Raw genomic sequence first — 6000 nt, 5'->3', positions numbered from 1 at the left:
GGCAAAATTGAAAATAAAGAATTAAAAAGATTACAAATGACAAATAAAAAAGACCATACCTCTTATAATTGACAAATTAATACTCTTATGATCCTTAATATAAAACCTATTTAACTAATTTGATTAAATTAAAAAAGTTAGGCAAGTCAGTTAATTATAAAAAAATATCACATATTTTTCCTAAAACACCATAATCATCTTCCTTAATATCCTTCTTTCATTTTCTACTTAATTATGGTTGAGAGATTATCTATAGAGGTAATTTAAAAATATTGATAAATATGAAAATATGTTTTATATTTAGAACCAAAATTAACTCAATAATTAGATCCTAATTAAGGACAGGAGGAGTAATAATACTAGAGTGGTGTTTCTCAATATGGTCTTTCTGAAAATTGCGTCCGTAGCTAAGGGCAATTCTAAATTTTGTCACTTACAAACGTTGTCTTCTTAGTTATACTTCTAAGATACAGATATTTCGCAATCAAGTCCATCCGAGTACAACTATCATAAATAATTGTTCCTCACAAATGAGTACAACTGAATTTGATAGAAAAACAGAGATATTCGATAATAAATGGATTTACTTAAAGAAATTTTTTTTAGAAATAACCAGAATTGAGAAACAACTTATGTAGGAGGTAAGGAGTGAGGACTGAGGAGTTGTAAAATAAGCAGGAGAATGGATTTTACAAAGTGATTATATAATACTACCTCCAGGTATCAATATAAAAGTTAATTGGAGGGTTAAATTTGATTATAAATATAAGATTTTAATTTATTATCTCCTAAATTTATAATATTTTCTCTAATAAGGTGTTAACAAAAAGGCAATCCCAATACACATGAGTAAATAGGACAGTTTAGAAAAATAAAACACATATGTTACAGAGAATTAACCTAATTAATTTTTTTAATCCTTTCAGATTAGTTATGTAGTTTTTATATTAAGGAGAATAGGTGATAATAATCTTGTACCGGTGCGCAATATGGTTGTTTCTGGGGTGGTTCCCTTGAAACGGTATGCGGGCTTTCATGCAATGAGTCATGGCAGGAACCAGCAGAAAGCGCTGCATACCGTTTTGAAATAAAGCATACAGGAGGAAGTCTTCTCTCGGTCTTCCCCTAATGCTTGGCGGACCCACACGCCCCTTTTGTCACTTTCAAACCCCGCTATGCCATTCTTTCCATCTCTCTCTCAAAAAAGCCAAATTGAACGAAGGGAATAACAATGAAAAACAACAGAGTCTTCTTTTTCCTTGCCCTCATAAAGACAGTGGAGTCAGAGCCTGTTTGGTTAAACGGTAGAATCTTAAATAAATCCGTTTAAATCCAAATAAGTGATTATGAAGCACATTTGAGTTGTTTGGGTAATTTTTATAAAATCCCAATAAATCGTGATTTTAACCTCCTACCACGCTTTTAGGATAAGCAACAAAAAGTAGCTTATGTGTTTAAAAAATCCCGATCAATCTTCAACAATTAAATTTTCTCCAATCTACCCTTTGCTAATCAATTTTTTTGTTTTTGTTTTCATTCATCTCTTATTTATATGGGGTCTTTTATTTAATATTTTTACTACACATAAATTTTGTAAGTTATTCTAAATAACAATTTTAAAATAAAAATAATATTTAAATATTCATGTCATTTATTAAATTATATTTAATAAAATTTATTATTAAATATAATAATTATGAAAATGTAAACAACTTTATTAATTTCATGTCCTTTTTAGTAATTATACATCTAGAAGTGATTTTAATAAATCAAAACCAAATATAATCACAATTCTTAAAATCATTTATTTAAAAAAAATCCAAACGATTAACCAGTGTCACTTATAACCACTGTCGCTTATAAAATTCACGATTATCTAAAATCACAGTTGTTCACTACTAATCCAAACAGACACTCAGTCTTCACCCCTTGTCTTGGTGGCAAAAATACTTCTATATACAAAAATCATCCTTAACCCTATAAAAATAATAATGGAAGGAAATTAGTATGATAACTTGTTCATGGGCCTGATTGGGATAGTATTTAAAAGCTCTTATAAGCATGTTTAAAGTAAATCTAGATAAAATTTCTTTCATATACTTATCTCGTATTCGTAAATCACGATTAAAAAATTACTTATAAACTATTCTAAATAAGCTTTGTATTACTGTAAATTTGCTTTCGCGGATGTTAGTATTGTTAATTAGAGTTGGTGTAGGGCCCAATAAACAACAATCTCCCAGTTATAATAGATAAGGTTATCATATGACGGACATGTAGCTTAGTGTTATCTCCGTAAGTACTTTTATTTGTTTTGATCATCATCAAATTTACTTTTGTGATTTTATTTTTTCTTTGAGAAAATTATTTTGAAAATACTTATTCTTGCTCATTCAATTTTTAATTTAATACTTAGTGTGTTTCTTTCTTAATTAAATATTTAACTTTATTCTATTAGCATAGTTAATAGTGGCTAACAGTTCACATGGAGCAAATATCGGGGGTTGCTAATTCTAATAGAATAAAATTAAATAATTTAATTAAAAAATAAATAGATAATAAATTAAAATTTTAAGAAAAGTAAAAGTATTTGTAAAAGGATTTTTCCATTGTTTTTTGAAGTCAAAAACATCACAAATGCTTCTTAAAATTCTACTTGAAAATATTATAATTTATTTTTCTTGTAATCATTGAGCGCTTCCACCATAAAAAACACCCGAAGTGGAACCCACTGGCTTTACGAGCGCGCATCCACTTGCTTTACGGGCACGCGCAATTTCCGTTGGTGCCCTCTTGTTATTTAAGTACATCCAATCCTTAACATGAGATTCTTAACTAATTTGAAAAGGCCAAAGAAATTAAATAAATTTTTTAAACATATTATATTTATCATTTTTTAAATTAATTTTTTTAACTTATAAACTAATATATAATTTAATAATATATATAAGTATTTTAAAAAATAGCTAAGGTATATCTAGTATTCTGAAATTTTTTACTATGAAGTATTTTTAGTACATTTAATACCCTAAAGTATTTTTTTAAAATACATTTAACACTTTAAAATATTTTTTAGTGCAGCCAACACCAAGGCACAAAAATACTTTAGGGTTCTGGATGCACTACAAAATATTTTAGAGTGCTGAACACACACAAGAAAATACTTTGGAATGTTGAGTGTACCCTAATTCTTTAAAAAAATGGGAAAATGACATAAAACAAGTTGAAAATTGCAATATTCTAATCTAGGCTGTAAAAACCTAAGGGGAGAAACTAATGCTTGGTCTTGTATTTTACAAATATAGTTAAATATTTTAGAGTGCTGAACACACACAAGAAAATACTTTGGAATGTTGAGTGTACCCTAATTCTTTAAAAAAATGGGAAAATGACATAAAACAAGTTGAAAATTGCAATATTCTAATCTAGGCTGTAAAAACCTAAGGGGAGAAACTAATGCTTGGTCTTGTATTTTACAAATATAGTTAAATAACAAAAATGTCCTTGTATCAAAAAATTTATTAACAAGTTGTGAATTGAAAATGACAACTGTTGAATGGCAAATGATAAGAAATATACTGACAATGACAAGTTATTTATTAATAAGTTATAAACTAGTAATGACAAGTGTTGAATAACCAATAATAAGAAATGTATTGATAATGACAAGTTTGATAGTTTTTTACAAACACATTTTAATCATTTAACTATATTTACATAATATTATATCAGGCACCACTTCCTCTCTTGGGATTTTAACCTCTTAACTATTTAAATTAGAATATTACAATTTTTAACTTTTTTTTATATCATTTTCGTGAAAAAAAATCATGTGACGTGAGCCATAATTAAGTAATTTTTTTTATGAATAATGTGAAAGCCTTAATTTTTTAGCCTTTTTTTTTTTTGAAGTCACTAGGTTGAAAAAGTCTCAACACCCTTTAAAAAAAAGGGAAAAATCACATATAAAAAAGTTAAAAATTATAATATTTCAATTCAAATACTTAAGATTTTAAAATTTTAGAAAAGGAATTAGTACCTGATTGGATATTTTGCAAATATAATTAAATGATTAAAATGTCTTGGTATCAAAAAATTTATTAATAAGTTATAAACTGACAATGACAAGTATTAAATAACAAATGACAAGGAATATACTGGTAATGACAAATTATTTATTAACAAGTTGTGAACTAATAATGATAAATGTTAAATAATCAATGACAAAAAATATATTGACAATAACAAGTTTGATAGCTTTTTTTTTTCAAATATGATATAAAAATATTTTAATTAATTATTTAATTATATTTACAAAATACTATATTAGGCTCCCCCCCCTCCCTTTAGGGTTTGGAAAAGTTGGGTGTTTGGTCTGAAATATGGCAATTTCCCACTTCTTTACGTCATTATGTGTCATTATACCGGGAAAAAAGGACACGCAAATAATCCTAAACCATAGAACGTGTCCCCCCCCCCCCCAAAAACAAATAATAATACTATGAACCGCACAGTGTCTGGACCAAACTACAATGACTTGACTCCCATCTAAACCAGAGGCTTTGTATCCACTCCTCCCAAGTAAAAGCTTCAAATCTGCTTCTTCTTCTTTTCTATTTCACAAATCTCCTACTTTCTCCCCTCCACATTTCTCAGCTTCTTCTTTTACTTCATCTGCAGTTTCCACTGTCATTCTGATTTCCCTTTTTTCTTACTTTCTGAATCTACTGCTTTTGCAACTTTCGTTGGTGCTTAAATCTTCTTTCGTAGTATCACTGTTCACCTCACTCCTTGCTAATTCTCTCTTTCCTTAACGTCTTTCGGGCACTTTGGGTTTTGCTTGTATTTCCTGATTTCTGTTTTCTCTCTGTCTCACCCATATTAAAAGATAAGTTCTTAAGGAAACCCTGAATTTGCTCCTTTTGCAGTTTTTTGCTTGCTCTTCTCTGTTGTGATCGTTTTCAACTTTATTTTTCTGGTTTTGTGATATTTCTTCCAGAAAAAAATAATTTTTTTTAAAAAAAACTGGTTTTTCATCATATTTGTGATGTTGTTTAGTTGATGTTTTTTCCTGTTTAATTTCACAAGTTCTTCATCTTCTTCGTAAACTTTCACATTATAGTTGTCTTCTATTGTTGTGAAGCATCTATTTCTCAAACTTGTTCAAAACGCCATCAAAAAAGAGGTATCTCATGGTTTGATCTGTGTTAAAATACTGAGGAAAGTTGATTACTATCGGGAGATCTGGGGTTTATATACTTGAAATTGTAAAGTTTCACATCGGCCACTATTGTAAGTTCGGAAATGTAGATTTTTGCCAAAATCTGTGGTTGTTTAATTGATCTGTATTTACAAAGTTCGATTTGTTTTTCAACTTTTGCAGCATATCCTCGTGTTTCTGAATCTAGACAGCAACCAGCAAAGAGAAGAAGAAACCTGTTCCAACTTCCAACCAGATCGAAGGCAAGTTACTTAAGGTGTGGCTTCCCTAGTTTACATTATGTCTAAAGATACCCTCTTTTATTCCTTTTTTTTTTTGTGTGTGCTAAAATAAGAGTTATTTTAAACGAAAAATTAGTCATTTTGGTCTCATAATTTTAACTTGATTATTGACTCTCAATCTACTGAATACTAATTTTTTGGAAACTCTGACTAATTGTAACTTGTTTTTTTTGTAGCATTCACTATTCGAATCATTCATTAGTCGCTGAGTTTGAAAAAATAGAGTTCACATGAATTAGACATTTAAATTTAATATATGAATAAAACAAGTTTGAAAATATATGCTGTGAAATTATATTTTTGAATTAATTTTAAAGAGCATTTTTATTAGAGAGAGAGATATTTTGGCTCAACATGTGTAATTTAACACTCAATTAACATTTTGGGATATGAAAATAAGATCCTCAAAATACAATGGAGGTTTGTTCTGTACAATTTTCAAAGTATTTTTGCAGTGCTTTGTTCTCGCCTTTTACTTGAAAAAAGTATCTTCGTAGT

Source organism: Neltuma alba, unplaced genomic scaffold (genome assembly GCF_004799145.2).
Source record: "Neltuma alba isolate B1F8T4 unplaced genomic scaffold, ASM479914v2 tig00011574_pilon, whole genome shotgun sequence".
Classification (NCBI taxonomy): Eukaryota; Viridiplantae; Streptophyta; class Magnoliopsida; order Fabales; family Fabaceae; genus Neltuma; species Neltuma alba.
This window is presented reverse-complemented; position numbering follows the sequence as displayed.